This window comes from Ixodes scapularis, unplaced genomic scaffold (assembly GCF_016920785.2).
Source record: "Ixodes scapularis isolate PalLabHiFi unplaced genomic scaffold, ASM1692078v2 ptg001080l_1__unscaffolded, whole genome shotgun sequence".
NCBI lineage: Eukaryota > Metazoa > Arthropoda > Arachnida > Ixodida > Ixodidae > Ixodes > Ixodes scapularis.
The window spans coordinates 235434-259219 of NW_024610096.1; the positions used below are offsets into that span (position 1 = coordinate 235434).

A 23786-nucleotide genomic window follows, 5' to 3' on the forward strand; every position below is an offset into this window, starting at 1 on the left:
CGACCCAAACAAGCTCAGAAAACTCGTTTATAAAGAAAATAATGTGGACGCAATATTCAAACATGCACCATTCCCTGTGTAACATAACGGCCGACGGTTACGTCTACAAGCACGGGCGGCTCATTGGCTACCTGAGCTGGTTCGTAACGGAAGAGTACGACAAGCGTCACATCGAGTGTAGGGTGGTCGATACCTCAGGCCTCCTCAAATCCGACCTCGAAGACTCGATGTGCCGAATGTTGGCACCCGACGTCAGTCGTAGCCGTCAACGGAGAGTTTGTCTCGCGAAGTTACAGTGACCTTCGCGAGCTCAGAAACTCGACCGCCTTCGTCAGTTTCGAAGACGCCTTCGAGCAGAGCCTCGTAAAAAATCTCCCCGACGGCGACGTCGTCTTCGATTTCAGATGCGTCGACCTGTTCTTTCACTGTCCACCACGTACAAGACGGACCTCTTTCAATTTGTTTTCTACGTGCTCGTTCCCGTCTTGAGAAACTGCATCGTCCACGCCTAACTCACGCTCGACAACAACGAGTACGAAAACAGAACATTCTGCCACGCGTCCAACGTCCTCTACTACTTTCTGGAAAACCTAGTCTACCATCTCCTCACCAAAAATTCCTCGCGCAACAACGGACTCGCATCCCTCGAAATTGTAGACAAGTGCAAGCCCAGGGTTGACGACGCCAAAATCACCAAAAGCGTGCTCCAGCCCGTCTACGTCCGCAGAGCCATGACCGAGGCCTTTCGCCTCTCCTCGTGGGTGGGCGACGGATCCGTCGACTCCAACACACTCTGCATCCGCGTGGGCCATCTCAAGGCGCCAAGCACAGTCGAGATACGAAACGTAAACGCGCCCGTCTCGTACGTAAAGTACAACTCGGAATGTCCGTCGGAAGCCTACTTTGGCTCGGCAGCCACCTTTGTACTCGACGTACCCAACGACCGAGTCTTCAACTGGGCCGTCGTCAAGTGCAACGAGGCGCACGTTGAGGGGCTCCACTTTCCCATACCCGCCATCTCGGGTAGCCACACCGACCCCGTGTACATAAACTACCTCGACACGTGCGCCTGTAGCATCCGCGTGCTAGACATGGGCTACTTTACAGTGCCCGCCTTCTTTGGAAAACACGAATACAGTCAAAAGTTTACCTCGCTCGAGTACCTCCGGTGCGGCAGCCTGCAAAGCGAAAGCTGGTACGCGATGCTACACGAAAACATCTCGCCCGTGGCCTTCTAGTGGAACAACATCGTGAGGGTTCTAGACTCGCGTACTCAAAAGCCCTGCGCCCTAATCAAACTCATTTCGGACCACACGACCCACATTGGCCTCACGCACCCCGACGACCTATACTGGCTAACTCCCGAGCTCGACGCAAATTCGTGGACCTCGGCGTCCTTCGTAGACATACCGCCGTACGAGTTGCACCGCGAATATAGCACTAGCGTCGACGTAGAAGACTCGAGCATAGTTATCATCACGCGAGACCGCTGGCCCTTCGTCAATCTTTTCAAGGTCAAGATATCCGTCGTCGAAGGGGGGCCACTCTGCAAGTACCTCGACTCGTGCATCTTCAAGCGCGACACGCCGCTCCTACCTCACTTGCAAACGTTTCACGTGCGGTGTCCCATAGACATGTTTACGCGCATATGCACCAAACACCTCAAGGGCGGCGAGCGACTACAAGAACTCACCGTCTACTGCGAAACCAGATTCTGCGACAACAGATACATTCAAATCATAAATCAAATATGCGAAACCGCCACGCGCCTGCGATCCCTGTCCATCTACAGTAACCCCTCGACCACCGCAGAGTATATTCTCAACAACATGCAGAGTCAAAGTCTCCACTCCCTCTATCTTCTCTCCAACAACATTAGCGTACCTGGCATGAGCGTTCCAGTCATGTACGGCGAGTCCGAACTCTCTCGCAAATTTTGCGTCGACCTACTCAAAAAGTCCTTTCCGAATGGACTTCTTCCAAAACCGACGCGCCCCATCGCGGCGAAATACCACGCAGTGCACTCTGGGAACTAGTAGGGAGGCTCAAGTGACGAAGACCGGGGCACTTTTCTTGGTTCCCGAAACACCGGATATTATGAGTGCGTATGCAAACGTAGTAAGACGTGGCTTAGTCACCTCCCTCTCGAGTGCATCTTTGAGTTCAATTTCAATAATCCCGTCTAGTACCAGTGAACTAGAACTGCAATTTGTTCATCTGGAGCCTTTCACCTATTTTGTTTGCCAAACGTCCACTTCTTGTTACTTCATTGGGCAAAAAGCAAGCCGCATTCTCACAGGTGTATCAAAGTTGACCCAGCGTTGACGCATGAACTTTTAAGGAAACGCAATGAATTCGACCTCACTACTGCACAAAAGTTACTATGATATCTTCCTCGTCTCATCATATATCTCCCACTCAAATTTTATGCTGATAGAAGATTAAGTTTTCGCAAACGCTGAGATCGGCTAGTTACGACGGAGGCCCTCAAGCGTCCCCTACTCCTGGCTGAGCCTTTTTTGACGAGCTTTTACTGACGCCCAAGATCTGTGCCTGAACGGTGTGTCTGAAATTGTCTTGACATACTCAGGCAGGAAGAAAGCAAACACGTAACAAATATTATGGCCATTAGCAACCGTCAAACGCGCTTTGAATAATTTCGTTTGTTTGGCGCACCGCATAGGGGTTCATGCCCGTCCGGCGCACTCCCGGCGAAGGGTGCGACATTCTTCACACAAGTGTTCGACTTTTGCTTACTAAAAACGGCCTGTATGTGCGAATGTGCCTATATGATTGCAAGATAACTTTATGCGTGTACGCCATGTTGAACATTAGTGGAATGCAAGCGGGTGGGGACCTCACTTCGTGCAGTGCTGCGGGTCAATACAGATAAGAGATAAGAAGTGTGTTAAAATTGAGCTTTTCAATGGCGCCTCCGAGTTTTACCTCGCGTACTCGGGCGTATTAAGAAAAACTGTAATTGCAAAAAGTGATATTTCGTCTATGGACGCACGAAAGAAACAAACTTCCTGATCAACAACACTAATGTAAAGGCGCGAGCTCGATGTATGCATACTTATTGGTTGTTAGAACTTGTTGATTCGTAAACAAGCAAGATCCTCGAGCTTCGCAGCGTCGAGATTCCCAGCACTGGCTCGTCCACATACCTCGATTGGAACGCTAACAGAAAGGCTCAAGTACAAAAATACAACAAGCATGAGCTAAGACAAGCTATACATCTCGGGCTTGTGCTAAAGCTTCGAGGTCTGGCCATTTAGGTTAGTTTAGAGACCACAAATGACGCTCTCGGGACCAGAAAGCATGAGATAACGGCCGTTAACAATCCACGCTCTGTGCATAATCTCTTGTCGACGTGTCGATCGAAACCGAAACCATGCCACCCTCCTCCCTGGCTGGCCAACTAGTTCCCAGAGTGCAAAGCGCGCCGTGTTGCATGTAGGGCTTTATGGAAGTAGTCAATTTGCGCTAGTGTCTATGCGCCTTCAATCACATGTACAACATGAACCTGTCACCCACGCCCGCTCTGTTGAGGCAAAACTTTATCAATCCGCCCACGCCCATATCGTCGGTACGAGAAGAAAACGAAGATACGTACTATCGTGGACACTGTTAGCTATAACACGGCAGCGGCGGCCGCCCCGTACCCCCAGCGCCCCATAGCAGGCGCCGTCCGAAACTGCGCGCATGCGCCGTGTGGCGTAGTCGCTCTTCCCGCCTGCGAGCACACCCTCGCTTTGTCGTCTGCTAGGCGCAGAGCAGACGACGCCACAGCGCTCGCCAACCACCGCGTATGAGGTGTCCACGGCTGATTCCCTGACTCCGCTGGCTAAGGATAATCATCGTATACTAAATGTAACATCACGATAGATTAAATTTTTTTATGAGACAAACTTGCAGTTATCATCCGTTTCACTTTAGGTGTAAGTGCTGCGGACGCTACGAGACGATATGACCCATCAAGCAGCGACAAAAGCACTTTTTGCACTTTATTGGGTCTCCCGGGGATGCACTCCGTGACGTTGCACCTTTGCCGCTATTTGATTGGCTCTGTCGTTTTGAAGCCTACGCTGCGGTCGGACTTAAGGTGAAATGGAGTATAACAGTCTATTTCTGTATCACGCCTGCTGCGCTCATACTGGTTGCGAACGCATATCGGTAAAAATGCTGTTTCTCACAGAGCAAAAAAAATCTTAAACAGGGGTTATGCCCTAATGACTCTGCACTCTGCCCCAATACAAATCGCCGGTTGAAAATGAGTTTGAGACCAGTTCGCTATAGCGAGGGTACCAGACGAGCAGCACTGTAGCATCGCCTGCTCTGCGCCTAGCAGGCGGTAAAGCGAGGGTGTGCTCGCAAAAGGGAAGAGCGAATCCGCCGCGCGGCGCATGCGCGGAGTTTCGGACGGCGCCTGCTATGGGGCGCTGGGGGTACGGGACGGCCGCCGCTGCCCTGTTATAGCTAACAGTGTCCACGATAGTACTTGCCGGCAAAGAAGCCTCGTCTTCCGCCCAGACAACAGCAAAGGCCCGTAGAGCCACCCAAACAATCCAACAGGTCAGAGGCTCTCTTGGAACAAGGATATTCAACCACCCAGCATTTCGACAACTTCGATTGAAGAATTTAAAACTCCAGATCCACCATTCTCGTCCACCACGGAAACTCCTCTGACCAGCGAAGTAGACAGCGTAAAGAATTTCCCATCGTCCGAAGACGGCAACAGTAGTAACCTATCCAATCTTGGCAACAAACCCTCCATTTCTACAGTCTATGCAGATGCCGCCGTCTACTCCGACACGTCGGTAGAGGCCAAAAGAGTCTTTGAAAACGACCAAGTCGGTCGAGACGTCGTGCAATCGATGCAACTTAAGCCCACCTTCCCAGTCAACCCCTATTTAATCAAAGGAACGACACAAGAAGAATACGACGAAGACATTTGAAATAATAAAGTTTATTTATTTATTTATTCATTCGCTTTTCTCGATAACTGCACTCAGAGTTGGCCGCATCGTGTTCTCGAATCTTCGACGCCAACTTCTTTTTAAAGTTACCCCAATCGCCCAGCAAGTCCGTGTAACTGTGACCGCACTCGAGGCCATAAAGTTGGGGCTCCGTGTTCCATATCGTCTCGGGATAGACGCACACACCATTCATGGCCAACAAGCGGGCACAATCGTCGTTAAACAACAACTTCAGTATGAGATACACCGCTTTCGTGTCGTACATTTTGTAAAAAAGCTAAAAGCTGGCCAACCACCTCCACTCCAATCCACATCCAGTTTTTTTTTGTCCCTCACGCGCTTATGCGATGCTCAAAGGGCTCTGCTTTTACGAGAGTTTATCCCAACGAGCAAAATCGCCTCTGGGGTAGCAATTACCTACCTAATGTCAGCTACGGAAAACATGGGACACAGTCTAGATAGCCTAACCTTATACCACACACCCAATCCCCTGGTGTGTTGGAATGACCGCAACACCCTGACCATGCTACGTTCCTGTCGACGCTAGGACACATAATTTTCTCTATAGACATCAGTAAGGGCCAATGGTCGAAAACAGAAACGGCTTCGGGCACTGCGGTCAACTAGCTAATACATCTCTACATGTGGGACAGAAAGATAGACACAACCTAACCGACTAACGGCGAAACCCTGACACCACACTCTCTAACGCGCCAAAAACAGCTCAGGCTCCCGTTTGCCCGTGAAATGACGGTCAAGGCATTAGAAGGTGTGCGACATACTCAACCCTCTGCAGCTAAGAATGGGCACCTTTAACCACCTGAAGTCTCAACAAATCCCCAGTCAAAATCACATTTTTTTATGCCTATCACTATAGCAAAGTATGTTCGTTAAACGCAGAGACGAATTCGACAGCATTGCGTCAAACTGGTCCCACGTATCCCCGGGCTAGTCATTGTCAGAAGTTATTTTTAACCTTTTGACATATGCGACATGCACAATCCCCTCCCGTACAGAAGAGCGCGTGCCGATGGCATTTGTCGACAACATGAAATCAACTAGTGGTATTTGTATCTCTTCCTGGTAGTAGTGCATTTACCATCACTCGTTTGCTGAGAAACGGGTAGATGGCAAATAGAAATTACCTACCCAGAGGAGAGGACACCCACCCTAGCATAGCTAGGAACGCAACTCTCACCAGCAGTACGTTCGCTGCCTCGCAAAAATAATTGCAAGCTACACACAGCCCCTTACTACTCTAAGCTAGTGAGCCATTGGGGTAGGACGTACACTCGGGCAATTCGATGACCACTTTCCCCATCTACCCTACGCCTACCTCACCATCAGATTGCTAGCCCTACAGACAGATCCCCCTAAATGCCGCGGCAGCTAACGGTCCAAATTAGAGTAAAAAAGTTCTAACGTGCCGCGGCAACATCCCCATTAGGTCAGTATGTGGAAAAAAGAGTAGTAAATAAACAACGTTTTTGAAACGCGTGGTCATTCGTAACCCGTGTGCACATCCTCTATGGTCCCTTTAGTCGTCGGTTACCTTTTAAAGCGTCCCTCGAGAGCAACAGACACCAAGAAAAAAGACAAAAACAAGATAATGGTATGACAACGGTCGAGCATCGGAAACTTACTTGCAATTGTCTTTTTCCGTCGCTCTATTGGGACACAGTCAATTGCATTGACCGTCCTACGTCGGAGAGTGTCCTCTAAGCTAAAAACACTAAGAAAATAAAGTGTCCAATGTAGTGGGGGGGAGGTGTGAGTGTAGGGTGTGCGTTAAATTGTGTAACAAGCTAGAGGTTGGAACTAACCGTGTAAAGCACCAGGGCTAAGTTATCCCAAAAAGCGGCGGACCCTATACGAGGTTAGACGCACTCTCCAATACATCCCCACTAAAAACGTACGAAGAAGCTAACCCCATTTTTCACATGCCTCATGGAAAGCTACCTAACACAGTTAACCCAACCCCCGGTTTACGACGTACGCTGGAGAGCACTGGCAGAGTGCGTCGAGAGACATTTACCTGCCTACCACCGCGTTCATCTAGAGAGAAAAATGCTAGACAGCCTATCTTCGATGGAGTAAACAAATACGTTAATCAAGGGCCGACTTTACATGGATCCGATTCGCATCCATGAAAACGTAGCCAATGTGTAGAACGGACTTGCGATCCAATCTGACCGTGCTTCAATTTCCAAGCCAGTTTAGTTAAAAACGAGCAGAGAAATTGGCTTCGAATGGATCACATTCCTTTTTCAGTTAATGCAAAGTATCGACGCAGCTACGACGTGCCTATAAAAAGACGCGCAAACATCCTCGCTAGGCGGAACCCTCGTGCTACCCAAAAATCGAGTCGGAAAACCAAAACTCCGAGATCGACTGGCTAGCCTGGCTAATATAAACTTTTTGTAGGTGTAGATGGAGTGAAAGTGTATAGTGTATAGTTTACGTGTAGCTAAATATATAAATTTAGAGTTGGACTCTTGTCTACGCAATGGCAAATCTCGGGATCTCTCCATGTTGCGAAGAGCTAGTCTAGTTTCAAAAACAACCCCCCTGCCTAAGAAATCGCTACACTGACTAGCCGAGTAAAAAAACACCTCCCACCAAAAAAATACGACGAACACTTAGAGCCTCCGTTCGCATGGAGCATTTACCTACCTCATCTTAACTCGCACATATAAAGGCTAAGGAAAAAATCGTTCCTTTAAGCCCTAACCCGAATGAAACTACGCCGATAAAAGCTAAACCGTAAAAGTCCCTCGCAACACGAAAAAGCTATCCAATGTAGAGAAAGACCTCATAATATAGCTAAGAGAAATGGAGCCCTAGTTACGCCTTTTCTTTATTGGCGCCAAGACAATTAGGCCTTTTCTTTCTTGGCGACAAAAAAGAAAATGCACGCTCATTTACTACTAGCCTAAGCTTAAACTACGTCCTATATGCAGTGTGAAAACATGTTGTGGTGTTCGCGCCTCGATCATGTCTACATGGTCCAACATTCCCTCGACATAGCTACATTTTGTTAGTGTGTAATAAAAAATGTTACACTCACGCATCGCCGGGTCCGTCCGTCGTCTTCGGAGGCAGCCGTCTGACGAAAGCTAAAAAAAAAAAAATTGGCTTGCTCATTATGTTTATACAGCCTTGATGGAGATGCGGCTCAGCGGGTAATCGGTCTCTTAGCTGTAGATGAGAAATTTAGCCAGTGCGGTACAACCGCTAACCTGGGATTTTTAACGTGCATCACGCAGTAGTGATCACACGAACGCGTGCCGGTACGAAACTCATCCAGATCGAAACGGGCGGGGGCGGCGGGGATGGAACCCATGAGGTTCCCAGCGCAAGCTTTCGCTCCACGCTCCGAGCTGAGACGCGTTAGCCCACTCGGCCACTTCCTCCATTTGACGAGAGCTACCTCGGGAGCTCCTTTATATATACGCGAGGAGAAGGTCACGTGTTATCAGCCGACGAATGAGAGCCGCTCGCCTAATATCACACCATGCGTGGGCGGAGCGTATTGCGCAATTTGAGCGGGAAGATAATTGGCGCGAAACCGGGAGCTCCTTTGTATACATACGCGAGGAGAAGGTCACGTGTTATACGCTGGCGTAATATCACGCCATGCGTGGGCGGCGCGCAATTTGAGCGGGAAGATAATTGGCGCGAAACCATTATACGCTAGTGGTGCGACGTGGATTTAAACTCTTTTTCGAAGCAATTTTAATGAAAACGTTAGTGATTGTGATATGTTGTTGAGAAGCGGATTTGAATACGAGTACGATCGACAAATCCTTAAGCGAAGACAATTCCAAGCTACAGTAAAGAGAAAGGGCCGCTCCTATTCGGATTAAAACTTCTCTATAGATACTGGTTATTGCGACGCCTTTTTTTCGAGAAAGCCGAATAAGGGAATTGCCAGTCTTCCCCATAAAATGACCTATTTCGTGGTGAACGCGGCAGACACGTTGTCCAAAGTGCTGTCCGCTGCTCGGCTCCAACCTTAGCGCTGGGGTTAGAAACCAACTGTTTAGGTTCCACCAAGCGAATAACCACTCTAGAGAGTAACCAAGTCCCCCGCGCCAACGTGAACGAGCTCTTGGACGGCGGCGTAGGTGGTAAGAACAGGGAGCCGTCCGCGAGAGACAAGAATAGGTGCCTCGAAATTTACTGACAGCTCACGAGTTACAGGCTGGGCGAAAGCACCTTCTGGCGCTGCCGCTCCAAATATCCAGATTTGGTCGACGACGACGGAAAAGTGGTTTGCTGTCGAGGCGGTACCTTCGTGCACTCAAAGACCGGCGAGCCTTACGTACCGGGCTACCACGACCCTCGGCTCTTCGAGGGCAAAAACTGCCCGCCGGGCTACGTGGCCGGAAGACTCGGCGGGTCTAGTAGTCGACTAAACGCGCATTGTCTGAGAGACGCTTGCTTCCCGGGAAGGAGCGTCGTGGCCAACCAGATTCACGTGGCTATCGGGTACGCGTCGGTGGTCGGTAAAACCACCTGCATGTGCCCGGTGGGTTACGTGGCGTGCCCGGGCCCAGCCTTCAGAAACGAAGACGCAGACTACGTTTGTCCGCACGCGAATAGAAGTGGAACGCCCGTGCGCGTCCAAGACCCCTGCGATCCGTACTGCGGCTCTCGCAAGAAAACGGTCGACCTGCAGGCGGCCGCCTACTACGACCACTCGCTCGGAAACTGCGAGATGACCAAGTACGCCGACCGCGACCGCACCTTTGTTGGCTTTTACGACAAGGGGCCGGCCAGGGGCCACCTGAGCAGCTACTCAATGTGTTCCCCCCGACTCCACGACGGTATTGATCGCGTCCTCTGTCCGACGAGAGCTCCGGAACTTACTCCCTGGTTGTGCTTCGAAAATCACGCCAGGAACGTGGCCGTAAACTTGGACGAGGCCACGCACGAGGCGCGATTGCAGTTTGTAAAGGGAATACCGGAAGACGAATACTTTATATAAAATAAACGATGGACTACGTGTATGGCAACGCGGCCACTGCCGTGGCCTCCGTGGCCCTGATTAGCAGAGGCTTCAAACGGACTCGCCAGCAGAGCGGTAATCGGTACGTGTTTGCGAGCCGAGCCAGCGCCGGCGACATTTACGAAACTCGCAAGCTGCACGAGGCCTTTGCGAACGGCTCCGTGGCCCTCTCGGGCGACGCGGCCAAGCTGAAAAACATACGCCTGGGCGCGTCGCTGAAAGACTGCGAAAAGGAGCCTGGGTTTGAAAAAACGTCGATAAGGCAGCTCGTCTCTTCCACGCTCGGCGAGCAGTACGTGGCCGTATTCCGTAAAGTCGAATTTAATTGGAACGAAAACCAACTAGACTTTCACGAGGTTTACTGCATGCCCAAAATTCTCAAAGAACACGTAATAAACAGAATAAGGAACAAGGCGGTAAGCTTTTGCAACCCCTTTACGGGCTACGAAGTGATATCCTACGACGGAGGGCGGCTGACCACCTCGTGCATCTGCAAGGTTCTCGACATTTTCGGCGGGCCGACCTGCAGAGACCAGGTGGCCTGCGGAGTGAGGACTCTGGACGACTGAGTCGTTTTCAAGCATTTATTCGACAGAAAGATGCGCACTCGATTAGATCCGACGGACGTGCTCGCCGGCGGCGTTGACGCGTCCGTACTGCGCGAGGCCCTGTCGGACGGAAGTCCGCGAGTGGTCTGCGACTGCAAGAGCCAAGAAGATCCCGTGCGGTTGACGAGCTCGATCCATCCGCTACAGTGCCTACCCGATCCGTGCTTCTCCGGCTTGGCAGCCCAACCGCACGCCAGCGCCGAGGGACTCGGTTGGGACATGCAATGTCGGTGCGGCGATCCCAAAGTCACCCGCCTGTATCCGATGGGCGAAGCGTCAGACTGCGTGGCCGTCAGGCACAACGTCGTCAGGGCGGCGAAAGACGTAAAGTCGCGCACGACCATAGAGACCAAGCGCGGAACCCTAGCCGTGCGCTTAAACAGGGGAGAGGGACCGCTCATGATTCCCGAAGACTATTACGCGGGCCCCGACGAGGACTGGTTCGTTCAGGTCGACCCGTGTAGCTTTTGCCAAGACCTCAAAAAGACCACAAAGATGTTGACGGGCTTTGGCGTGAGCGGCACGCAGCGAGAGTCCTAGAGCACTGCACGGGCCGGAATTTCTAGGCCCGGCCCGGTAGAGACACGGCCCGGGCCCGGCCCGAGCCCGACAGAATTTTTAATTTCTAGGCCCCGCCCGACCCGGCCAAATGACTGTAGCCCGAAACAACCCATTCCTGTTTGAACCCGTCCCGTTTCGACCAGTTCCCTAAACGCCCTTCTCGTTTGAATTTGTCCTGTTTCGACCCATTCCCTAAACGCCCTTCTTATTTGAACCAGTTTCCGAAACACCCTTTGCGTTTGAACGCGTCCCGTTTCAACCTACTTTTATAAGGCCCTGCACATCGCAACCTCTTCGCAAAAAGTCTCCATCGTTCTAAGCCTGGTCTGCGCACCTTTTCTGTTTAAGAATATGTTCTGAAGTAGCTTGACATGTCAACGCGTTTTTAAAATAAACAACCCTTTCAGACAAGCTTAAGTTTAATATATTCCTACTTAACCCCTTAAAACGTATTTTTCAAGATGGTTCCCAAAACGTGCAAGCGCGGAACGGACTATGTACACTGCGCGACACTGATACCGCGAACACGACGTTGGCTCTTTTTTCGAATTTTACTTCGAAATGGTGTTAGTAGGCACCAAAGTATACCGCTTAGGTCTGTGGCCCAGATGAGCACTTCTAAAGACACTAATAGTTTTGAAAACAGCGTTTTGATTCTATAAGATAAACATAAAAACACGACGATCGCTTGTTCGCGCTAATATAGTGTCGCGCTCTGTGCAATAAGGGAGTCAGAATAACGTACTCAAGCACTTTGGGCAAGCTAAAATTAGCATCGCCATAGGTTTTACATCGCAACGCTATTTTTGCGGTACCCAAAGCGCTTGCGTACGTTTTTTTAAATCTTCCTAATAGTGAACTAGATATTTTTGAGAGCGATGAATCAGACAGGTTGGCAAGCATATGTCTGGGACTTTATTTTGTTTACAATTTATAACACTGAACCATCGCTCACACGGAAAAAGCTTGAAGGCTTTCTAGCTTCAAGACGTCTTTTAGTTATTATTTTTAACGACGCTGTAGTGAATTTGCACTTCGCTTTTTTGTATTCAATGAACCTAAAAGATTAATGAGCAAACTTCTTGCTATCAACAACAATTTATGATTTACGGCACAAGATTGCCCAGGCACGGCCCGGGCCGGCCCGGGCCGGCGCGGCCCGAGAACTTTTTTGTTCAAGCCCGAGCCCGGCACGGGCCCGAGAAAATACGTACTACCCGGCCCGAGCCCGGCCCGCGGGCCGGGCCGGGCTCGGGCTTTCGGGCAGGCCCGGGCCCGTGCAGTGCTCTGAGCGAGACTACGAAACGGCCAACTACTACGACCTACCCTTTGGTGAGGACACGATATGCACTCGCGCGGCCACCGGTCGCGGGACCTGCCTCGTGCCCGAATGGAAGGACTACGACCTGTCCGATCCCCAGCGAAAGTCGCTGCTGTGCACGATGAGCGAGAGTCCGCGCATGCTCGCCGCGATCGAAAAATACAAGATGCCCCTGCGCTCCATAACGTACGACGAATTCAACGAAACCGGTCGAGATCCGGGCAACTACGACTACGCGTCGCGAGATTACTGGAGAGACTACGTTTTTCTCAAGTTTCAGCTCGGCATGCCCCCCACCTCAAAGCCTATTATCGACGGTTCTAGGTTGATGCTATGCCTGACGTTGAAAAAGGTGAGGATGGCCGTGATCGCCGTGGTGAATAGTATGGCCGCTACGCAGACGCATATTTTGTGTGTGCAATTGTCGCAGAGCATGCAGGCCGCCTCTTTGATGGACCTGCTGAGAATCGAGGAAGGACTGTTGGAAACTTCCATTTCGAGCGGGTTTCGTATGGAATAGTAGTGCGCGACCTAATAAACGTTTTTACCGTACTTGTCTTGCGGAAACGTCATTGTTCGCGGTCTATGAACGCCGACGACTGGGTCCTCCATTATTTTTAAGTACAGACGTGTAGACGTTTGTCTCAAACGGTGTTTATTATCGACTCTGCAGCATCGTCTACTGGTTGCGAGTCCACCTCCGCTTGCACGACGGGCGGTTTCTTGGGTTTCTTCGGGGCACGAGTCTTCTTTGCTACCAGTGGCTTGATCGTAACCGGGCTATTGGATGCGGCAACTACCGCCACCTTTTCTTGCGATTACTAGTCGCGGTGCACGACTCTGCGGTAGCTGTAGGCTTGGGTTTTGCCCTTGCCCGTTTACGCACAGTCTTGTTTGCAGAGGAGTCGCTCTTCTCGACCGCGGCAGAAGCAGCCGCGTGGTCGACGACGACTTTATCGATGACCTCTTCGACGGCGGCCTGCACCTTGTCCTGTCTTTGGAGTCGATGAAACATTCACAGAGCGCGCTTTCTTTGGCGACCACGTCGGACATGACTTTATCCAATATTCTGCCGAACATCGTGGAATAGGTACGAACGACGGGACGCGGGTGGTTTTTTTAACCGACTTCAAAAATCAATGTTGTTGTTCATGTCTACGGCCGCGAGCCGTCTCCGCCTCTTTTCGGCCATGCTTCTCACAGTGTGCTCGTTCGCGCCGACGCCGCCGTCGTTGTGTAGGTTGGAGACGCCGCTTTTGTTTGCGACCTTGAACTCTTTAATTTTCTTGAGGCAGGTGTTTACTAGAACCGGCTTGTAATCGCTCGCGTATTTGCCGGCGTAAATCACGGCGACCCTGTTTGCGAACCTGGAATCGAGGTCGTCCTCCGACACGCACGCCACGCCGGTGGTTTCGGTGATGTTGTCGTAGGGATACAGGCTCGTGTCTATGACAACGTTCCCCCTACAGCTGTACGTTCGCATGCGACGACAACCTTCCACCGTGGGGTCCATGTTCATGGCCCTGTATATCCCCTGAGATAGGAGACTAAAGAATACGTCCCTGACCATGGTCTTTACCCTGAGTCTGTCCACCAGAGCTTCGCAGGTCGACAGGAGGGAGACCATGCCCATAAAGGAATACTTTTCCCAGTACATCTTTTCCAAACAGGTGATGAGAGAGCTTCGCGCCACGTTGACAGCCTCCTCGTTGTAGTTTGTGTCCACCTTCAACATTTCCGTCAACATGTCAATCAGAGAAGAGTTGTTCAAAATCTTTATCTGGGAATCGCCATCGGTCGCGTCGCGTCGGGACGCGGAGGACTTTGCGCAGGCGGCCCCAGCCGTTCTCCCTTCGCATGCCCGAAAGTTGTCGCCTCCGCACAAGAGATCGTCGCCGTCGTCCTGGTTGTTGAGAAACGCCGACGCGTGTTCTATTCTAGTCTCTGGCGCATTGACGCAGTCTGCGAGTCGTGCCGTAGAAATTTGAATGGGGCCAAAAATGTCTTTGTCCATTTATTTTATAATAGACAAGGGATCCGATGCTCTTTCGACACGCGCCAGAGACTTTCTGCAAAACTTGGGGTCTTACTGAGGTGAGCACATTGCGTCTTCGCAAGAAAAATTATCGTCTTGGTCCGTCGACGGGATTCTACACGTGGTGATTCGCGTGGCCCACCGAGAGTCTAAGTCGTCTTCGGATACGTAGGCGACCCCGGTGGTCTCGTACAGGTTGTCAAAGGGGTAGAGCCTTGCGTCAATCACCACGTTTACACGTTTACAGCCTTTATCACGGGGGGAGTTACCCACGAAAAGAGCCCTAGAGTTAAAAAAGAGATACGCTAGCAAGAATGAAATAAGCGAGATACAGTATCAAGGGTCTTTGACGAGTGAAAGACAAGTCATCGTGCGTGCTTTTGTTGAGTATTACAAAGGGATTTTCAGTTATCGTGCTTCAAAGATAGCAGAGTTCCAAACGTCCTTTTTGCCGTTAATGCCGAAACTCGATGATGAAGCAAGAGAAAGGTTAGAACAACCAGTAGAGCTGTGGGAGATAGAAAAAGCGATAGATAATTTAAAGCCTGGAAAGTCGCCCGGTTCAGATGGTTTAAGAGGGGATTTTTACAAAACGTTTAAAGATCAAATTGCACCTTTATTGCAACGCGTTTTCGCTGAGGCGTACGACCTTGGTTGTTTGCCTCCTTCCTTTTTGTGTACGCATACGATTTTATTCCAAAGAGCGAAGACCCCGAGCGACTCCGTTCTGTTGGAGCGTATAGACCGATAACGCTCACCAACGTTGATCATAAAATTTTCATGAAGGTATTGGCTGACCGCCTACAAATGGTCATTAACGTCATCGTCGGTTCGCACCAAACATGCGGCATTAGAGGCCGAAGTATTGTAACAAATGTGCACGTCGCGCGCAGTATTCTAGAGTGCTGTGACGCCATGCACCGCAGGGTCGCGGTGCTACAAGTGGATTTAGAAAAAGCGTTTGACCGTGTGTCGCACGAGATTCTTTTTTCGATTTTAAAACACGTTAATGTAGGGTCTCTCTTATACAACGGCATCCGTATGGCGTATAAGAACTGCGCCACCAGTCTCGTAGTGAATAAATCTGTTAGTGAGCGCATTCTCCTACTCTTTTTCTGTGCCGCAGGGATGTCCGCTTTCACCGCTACTTTTTCGTGTCTTACTGGAGCCTTTTTGTTTGAGCATCATTCATAACAGTCAGATACGTGGGTTTAGACTACAGGAAACTGAGGTCCGTCTTTTGTCCTACGCGGACGATGTAGCGATTTTTTGAGTTGACCACGAAAGTGTGAGCAAGGCTGTACAGTTAACAGAACTATTTTGTGAACAGACGTGTAGTGCGGTCAACTGGCAGAAGTGTGTTGGTTTTTGGCACGGTGACTGGCCCTCAGCACCCGCTATTTTTGACCGTATTGTCTGGTCCGACACGCCGGCGGGTTACCTTGGAGTACCCTTGGATCAGTACCGCGTCAATGATCAGTACTGGAGGGATGAGACTGAAGTTCTGCGTGCAAAGGCCGAGAAATGGGGGGGAAAGGGTGTATCCGTTTTTGCGCGGGCAACTGTTTGCAATTTGTTTCTGGCTGCAAAAGTCTGGTATGTGTTGCAGGTTTTGTATTGTTCACGTATTAACATTCAGCGGATCCATCGTGTTTTCGCCGTTTTTATCTGGAGCTCGGCCTGGGAACGAACCAGCCGCACAAATCTTTTTCGTAGGGTCAAAGCTGGTGGTATAGGTCTTTCACACCTGTTTATAAGACAACTGGTTAGCAGGTTTATGTTTCTTAGGGACCAGCAAGACCCTTTTTTGCGTACAGTTATTCAGACGCGGCTGCGCAGTGCCCTGCCAGATTTTGTGGTGGCGACGAATGTAGACATCTGCCCTGGTTTACGCGGATACTTGAAAGAGGTTGTTGGTGCGTATCGTTTTTTAACAGCACGTTTTTCTTTGCAGTATTTGTCAGGTGTGTCGCGTAAACGGTTGGCGAGAGACTTGATGGATGCGCTTTTCCCCATGCCTTTGTATCGTTTGTTGTACAGTGCAGGCCCAGGGCAAGATGTTTTAAAGCGCGTTAAAAGAATGCTGGTTCCCGCCTACACCAAGACGTTTTTCTTTAAGCTACACAGCGAAACACTCCCCGTTAAAGCTTGGTTATCTGAGAAAGGTATACCGGTCCCATGGTCCGATAACTGTTTTTTGTGTAAAAAACGAGAAACTATTGAACACGATTTCATCGACTGTTGGGACGCGGTTTTCTTTTGGGACGTCCTTCAGAGGACTCTCAAAAAGGACCTCCCAATAACGCCTCAGGGAATTAGGTTTTTACCCACAGAAAGAGCGGACGATGTGCCGTATGACATGATAATGCTCCTGGGCCTGCACAGTATATGGCGGTGCCGTATGGCTGTACGCCACGCAGATGTTGGTGTTCGCCCTGTTCGCAAGTATTTCGTTGAAAATATCTGTTTTCTGATTGAAGTGTACAAGGCGCAGGAACCACGACCTGATTGGTTGCCTGCTCTTGAGGGGCTAGCTACCCTAAAGGACTTTTAACATTTCTGACACCAGCCGAGCTGACTGATGTCCTCGTTTTTATCCCTGTTGTTTTAAGTACGGGGTGATGGTGAATGTCACTGTCCTGTTCCAGGCAATAAAGAAAAAAAAAAGTATTGTGGTCAGTATCCCCGCCTGTCACGCGGGAGACCGGGGTTCGATTCCCCGACGAAGAGCATAACTTTTTTTAACCCGTTTTTTTTTTTTTTACTTTATTGAAAAGTCCATGCTGCGCTAGAGTTCCCGTCCCGCTATTCCCGTCTCTCCTCGTTAGTATAGTGGGATTCCACTTCCGGCAGCCGAAGCGATCGGACGCGGAATGTCTAGCTCCGACGGAGCGGTTTTGGCGGCCCAGCCGGGCCGCGGTATCAGGGACGTTGATGATAAGGAATACGCTGTCATCCTGCCTTCGCTGCCCACCGGATCACTCGTGGTAAATACGGTTTTTTTACATGCCGATATTAAGGGACGTCCGTATCGCGCCGAAGATTTTCGCGACGCGCTGGCTCGCTTAGGACTACTCCCCGAGGTTGCCGCCCTCGGGGCGTATCAAATGAATCACGTCTGGGCCGTCACCTTCAAGACTACCGAGGGGTCCAAGAAGCTACTGGCGGAGTCGGAGCTCGTCGTCAAGGGGCGGCGGTGCATCGTCGTCGACCCGGGCAACCGGGACGTACGCCTCAAGCTCCACTGGCTGCTTTTTAACGTCGGCGACGACGACGTGAGGGCAGCCTTGGCGCCTTATGGCAAGGTCCTGGACGTCTCCAGGGAGCGGTGGCACATCGACGGCTGCCACAGCGTCAGCACCATGACGCGGACGGCGGTGCTGCGCCTGAAGGGGGGCGTGACTCCCGACGACATCCCGCACCAGCTGCGCGTCGCCGGTGAGCTCGCCCTCGTTGTCGTGCCGGGCAGGGCGCCGCTCTGCCTGCGGTGTCAGCGGACGGGGCACATCCGCAAGGAGTGCCGCGTCCCCAAGTGCAACGTCTGCCGACGGTTCGGCCACGACGGCACGCAGTGCGTAAGGACCTACGCGTCGGCCGTGGGCCCTGTGGGAGGCGAGGAGAAATCCGAGCTTCTCATGGACGAGGCCGACGCCGAGGAGGCCGTCGCGGGTCCGGTCAGCGGGGCGGCACCATCGCAGAAAGCGGCGGCGACGCCCGAGAGCGGCACGGCCACGTCCGCGGTCAACGTGGCACCTGGTGCTGGGTCGACGAGCCAGGCCGAGTCTCCGGACGTTCAGTCCGTTGAGGCGTCGAGGCCTGGAGCCAAGGCAGCCGGCGCATGCGACGACGCCTCCTCCGAACACCCAGGCGACGTGCCCATGGAGACGGCCGTGACACCGGAGCCCGCCGCAAAGCGGACTCGGGACGACAACGGCGCTGACCCAGAGGCAGCGATCAAGGAGGAGCCGCCTGCCAAGACGGCACCTACGAGGTTGAGACGGCCCGGCGCCGTCCCGAACGTTGCTGCAGGTGTAGTCAGGGGTGCCAAGCCACCCCCATAACGGCGTAGAGAAGGCGACGGTTTCGGTGGTGGCGCGTATGTCGTGGAAGGTGTGTGTCGAGTCAGAGGAGAGGGCCGCCCGACTAGAGGTAAGCGCCATACGGTCCGTCCCTTTTATTTTTAATGGCTGTTAGACTGGAGTCTGCCCTACGAGTCGCCACGCTTAACGTGCGTGGCCTTTCAGCGAGACGCCGGCAATACCAGTTAAGCCGTCTGTTTGCCGAGCATGAGCTTGACATAATCGCCGTGCAGGAGACGAAAGTCGAAAGCCATGAACAGACGGACCGTATGGTGCGACCCTTTCAGTCTCTTTTCAATATATGCGTTTCGCACGCGGTTGGTTTTTCCGGAGGTTGTTGTTTATTTATTCGCCGGTCAATAGGTGTTGTTGAAACGGCCGTATATTCGTGTTCCTCTGGCCGTTTTGTGTATTGTGATTTTTTCTTTTCTATCGTCGAGTGGCGGGTTATTTGTATTTATGCGCCAAACCAAGAAGGTGAGCGTAAAGTTTTTTTTTAAAGTATCGAAACGTATCTCAACTGTAATAGGGTCGTTATTTTTCTTGGCGATTTTAATTGCGTTTGCTCTCCAGAGGATAGAGCGAATCAAGTGCGTTTTCGAGATTCCAGTGCTTTTTCTATGAGTGATATTATTGCAAGAAATACATTAGAGGACGTCACTGTTTGTGCATCTAAGGGAGGGGTTCAGTACACCCATTTTCAAGGTAATAGCCATGCGAGGCTTGACAGAGCGTAAATTTCACTTGATCTTGTACCCCTTTGCAACCACTACGAGGTGAAACACGTGTCTTTTAGCGACCATGCTTTGGTATTTTTTACTCTTGGGAACAAGAAGAAATCACCGCGTTGGGAGTGGGCGCTGTGGAAGATGAACGGATGTCTCGTTAATGACGAACCTTTTATTTCCCGAGTTAAAGAAGTGTTTAAAAATTTGAGTGTGAATGACCAAGCAAATTGGGGGGAAAGGTGGGAATTGTTTAAAGAGGACGTCAAAATGATCGCTATTGAGAGATGTAGCGTCATAACACATCACAAAAAGATTAAAGAGAATGATCTTCGACCCAAGTTAGACATGCTCATAGCCGAAGAAGGCAAGAAACCCGGCGAGTTCGCGAAAGAAATAAGAGATGTTAAAAGTCAATTGGAAATTATCGATGCTGTAAAGTACAGAGGGGCTATTGTGCGGGCGCGTAGTGAAAAGTATTTGATGGGAGAAAGCCCGACGAAGCGCTCGCTTAGCGACGAAAAAAGATATGCCAAACGCAACGAAATCAAAGAGATAAGTTACGGCGCCACTCTAACCCGCGATAAGAATATGATTGAAAAAGCGTTTGTAGAACATTATCGCAATCTGCTAGGGAACAGTACCCCTTTAGACACTGATTATAAAACTTGTTTTTTGTCATTGATGCCGCAACTGGATCAGCAGGTTTGCGAAAGCTTGGAAGTGCCAATCAGTATTGGAGAAATTGAAAAAGCTATAGACGAATTAAGTCCCGGCAAGACACCCGGGCCGGATGGCCTTGGGGCAGGTTTTTATAAAACTTTTAAAAGTGAGGCAGCAGTTGCACTGCATAAAGTTTTGGCCGAGGCCTACGAAGTTCACGTGTTGCCGCCCTCGTTTTCAAGGGCGCACACTGTGCTCATTCCCAAGTCTGAAGATCCAGTAAAGCTTCTGTCTGTATCAGCGTATAGACCAATCAGTTTAACCAATGTTGATTACAAAGTTTTTATGAAAGTTCTGGCTAGACGGTTGCAATCTGTGATTCAATGTCTCGTGGGACCGCACCAGACGTGCGGTATTAAAGGGCGCACCATCGCTACAAATATTCACGTGGCCAGATCTGTGCTAGAGTGCTGCGATGCTTTTTCTGGACGAGTGGCGATGCTGCAGCTCGACCTAGAAAAAGCGTTCGATCGCGTTTCGCACGACGTACTTTTTAGTGTTCTAGAGCATGCGAACGTAGGCTCTGTCATTCGCCAGGGCGTAAAGATGGCGTATACAAATTGCACGACTAGTTTGATTGTAAATAAGGGAGTCACCGAAAGTATCAAAGTTAGGACTTCCGTAAGGCAAGGTTGCCCGCTTTCGCCACTACTGTTCGCGCTTTACTTAGAGCCCTTTTGTTTAAAGCTTATTCATAACAGTAATATTCGTGGTTATAAATTGCAGTCAAGTGAAGTAAAGGTTCTTTCCTACGCGGGTGATGTCGCTGTTATTTGTGTCGATCGAGACAGCGTACGTGAAGTGATAAATGTGGTTTCTTCCTTTTGTGCGCAAACTGGTAGCGTGGTGAACTTTGATAAATGCATTGGTTTTTGGCACGGTGACTGGTCAAGTAAGCCAGAAGTGTTCATGAATGTTAGGTGGAAGACTTTACCCACGAAGTATCTCGGAGTACCTCTAGAACATTACAGGACACCAGAAGTAATTGGAATGAAGAAACCGAAAATGTTAGATTAAAGGCGGAGGGGTGGAGGGGTAGGGATTTATCTATGTTTGCGCGTTCGACCGTGTGTATTTTTAATATCAAAAGTCTGGTATATATTACAAGTGTTGTGTATGTCACGTATGAATGTGCAAAAGCTGCATAGGGTGTTTGCTGTTTTTATTTGGTCTTCAACATGGGAGCGTTCTGCTCGAACGAATTTATTTAGGTCGGTGCGAAGTGGTGGTTTGGGGTTGTCCCATTTGTTCATACGTCAGATTGTTTCACGCTTCATGTTTTTACGCGATCAGAGGGATGCCTTTTTGCGCACAGTTGTTCAACTTCGTCTGCAAAACGCTTTGTCCGAGTTTATTGTTTCGTCATCCACTGGGACAGGTGCTGCAGTGCAAGGATATTTGAGAGAAGTGTTACTTTCTTTTCGAATCTTGAAAGTCCGTTTTTCTTTAGATTATCTTAGTACCGTGTCACGGAAAAAATTGTATCGAGATTTGGTTGATGTTCTGCTGCCTGTGCCGCTTTATCGTTCCCTATACTGCGAAGGCCCTGGCCTAGATGTTTTAAAAAGAGTGAAGAAGATGCCGGTAAAGCCTAATGCTAAATCCTTTTTTTTTAAACTTCATTGTGTCGTTTTACCCGTAAAGCCATGGTTAGAAGAAAAGGGCATTTTCGTGCCATGGTCTACGTGTTGTCTTTTATGCAAACAGCCAGAAACTGTAGAACACGTGTTTATTTCCTGCTGGGACGCTGTATTTCTGTGGGATATACTCCAGCGCACACTCAAAAAGGATTTCCCGATCACCGCCAGAGGTATACGGTTTTTATCAATAGAGAATCTAAATGGCGTACCTTATGATATGATTCTACTACTGGGCCTTCACAGTTTATGGAAAACAAGAGTAGGCGTAAATCACGCTGATAAAACAGTCCGCTCGGCGCGTGAATATTTTATTGAAAGTGTTGCCGGCATCCGTGAAGTGTTCCGGGCACAGCCCGAACCGCCGGATTGGTTGCCCATTCTTGATGGTTTGGTGTGTCTAAAAGAATTTTAATGACACCACGGCAGCCAAGTTACACGGCTGACGTGTTTTTAAACACTCCTTTGTATATATCCTATTGTACAAATGTAAAAAACAGGCAATAAAGAAAAAAAAAATCCTCGTTAGTATTGTGGTCAGTATCCCCGCCTGTAACGCGGGAGACCGGGGTTCGATTCCCCGACGAGGAGCATAATTTTTTTTTACCCCGTTTTTTTTTTTTTTTTTTTAACTTTATTGAAAAGTCCATGCTGCGCTAGAGTTCCCGTCAAGCTATTCCCGTCTCTCCTCGTTAGTATAGTGGTCAGTATCCCCGCCTGTCACGCGGGAGACCGGGGTTCGATTCCCCGACGGGGAGCATAATTTTTTTTTTTTTTTTACCCCCACATTTTTTTTTTCCTTTATTGAAAAGTCCAGGTTGCGGTAGAGTTCCCGTCCCGCTATTCCCGTCTCTCCTCGTTAGTATAGGATTCGACTTCCGGCTGCCGAACGCGTCGGACGTTCTTATCATGAGCTCCGTCGGAGCGGTTTCAGCGGCCCAGTCGGGCCGCGGTAACAGGAATGCTGACGCTGCATCACAGGAGTATGAAATCATTTTGCCGTCGCTGCCATCAGGACCATCTGTTCTACACACGGCATTTTTGCATGCCGACACGAAAGCTCGGCCCTATCGTCTTGAGCATTTTCGGGACGCCCTTGCACGTGTGGCACTTCTCCCAGAGGTGCTCGCTTTGGGGGCGTATCAGTACAATCACGTTTGGGCTGTCACCTTCAAGAGCGCCGAGGGGAAAAAGAAGTTGCTAGCCGTCGCAGACTTCAAAGTCAAGGACGGCCGCTGCGTCGTGGTGGACCCGAGTAACCAGGACACCCGGCTCAAGCTCCACTGGCTGCTGCATCACGTCCCTGACGAAGAGGTACGGGCGGCCCTGGCGCCTTTTGGAAAAGTGACAGGAATCACAAGAGACAAGTGGCGCGTCCCAGGATGCCCGGACATGGGGTCGACAACGCGGTCGGTGTCCCTCAAGTTGGGGCCTGGTTTCACGGTGGACGACCTCCCCCATCAACTGCGTATCGCCGGCGACCTAGCGTTAGTAGTGGTGCCTGGCAGAGCCCCGCTCTGCCTACGGTGCAAGGGCAAGGGCCACATTCGGAGGGAGTGCCGAGTACCGCGCTGTGCGCTCTGCCGTCGCTTTGGCCACGACGAGAGCCAGTGCGTCCGAACCTACGCAAGCGTCGCAGGACCCGTGGGGAGCGACGATAACTTGGAGCACCTCATGGACGTGGCCGATGCCGAGGAGGCCGCCTCGGGTACTTCCGACAGGGCAGCCCCAAAAGCGGACGTTACACCAGCACCTAAAGGTGACGGGACGAAAGGCACGGTTGACGCGGCACCTGGTACGGACGCTACGAGGCAAGCTGGGCGGTCAGAGGTTCCTACGGCAGAGAACGTTACACCGAACGGCGCAGAAATCAGCGCCGTTAAGGACTCTGCCGTTGACGGATCCATGGTTGACGCAGAGGCCTCGGCAAGTGGCCTTACCACCAAAAGGACTCACGAGGACGCCAGCACGGGCCCCAGCGTGTCAAACCACGAGGAGCCACCTCCGAAGGCGGCCCCCTTCAGGAGGCCACGGCTCAACGTCAAGCCGAAGGTCCCTGGCGACGATGCAAGAGTGGTCAAGCCACCCCCGTGAGTGTCCGACCGTG

At 50.7% G+C, this 23786-nt stretch overlaps 2 non-coding genes across 2 annotated transcripts; both read left to right on the plus strand.

Annotated features, from left to right (window-relative positions):
* Positions 1–22198: 22198 nt before the first annotated feature.
* Trnay-gua lies at positions 22199–22270 on the plus strand. The gene has a single exon. It is a non-coding gene; the product is annotated as a tRNA-Tyr (tRNA).
* A 95-nt stretch (positions 22271–22365) lies between these two features.
* Trnad-guc lies at positions 22366–22437 on the plus strand. The gene has a single exon. It is a non-coding gene; the product is annotated as a tRNA-Asp (tRNA).
* Positions 22438–23786: the final 1349 nt, after the last annotated feature.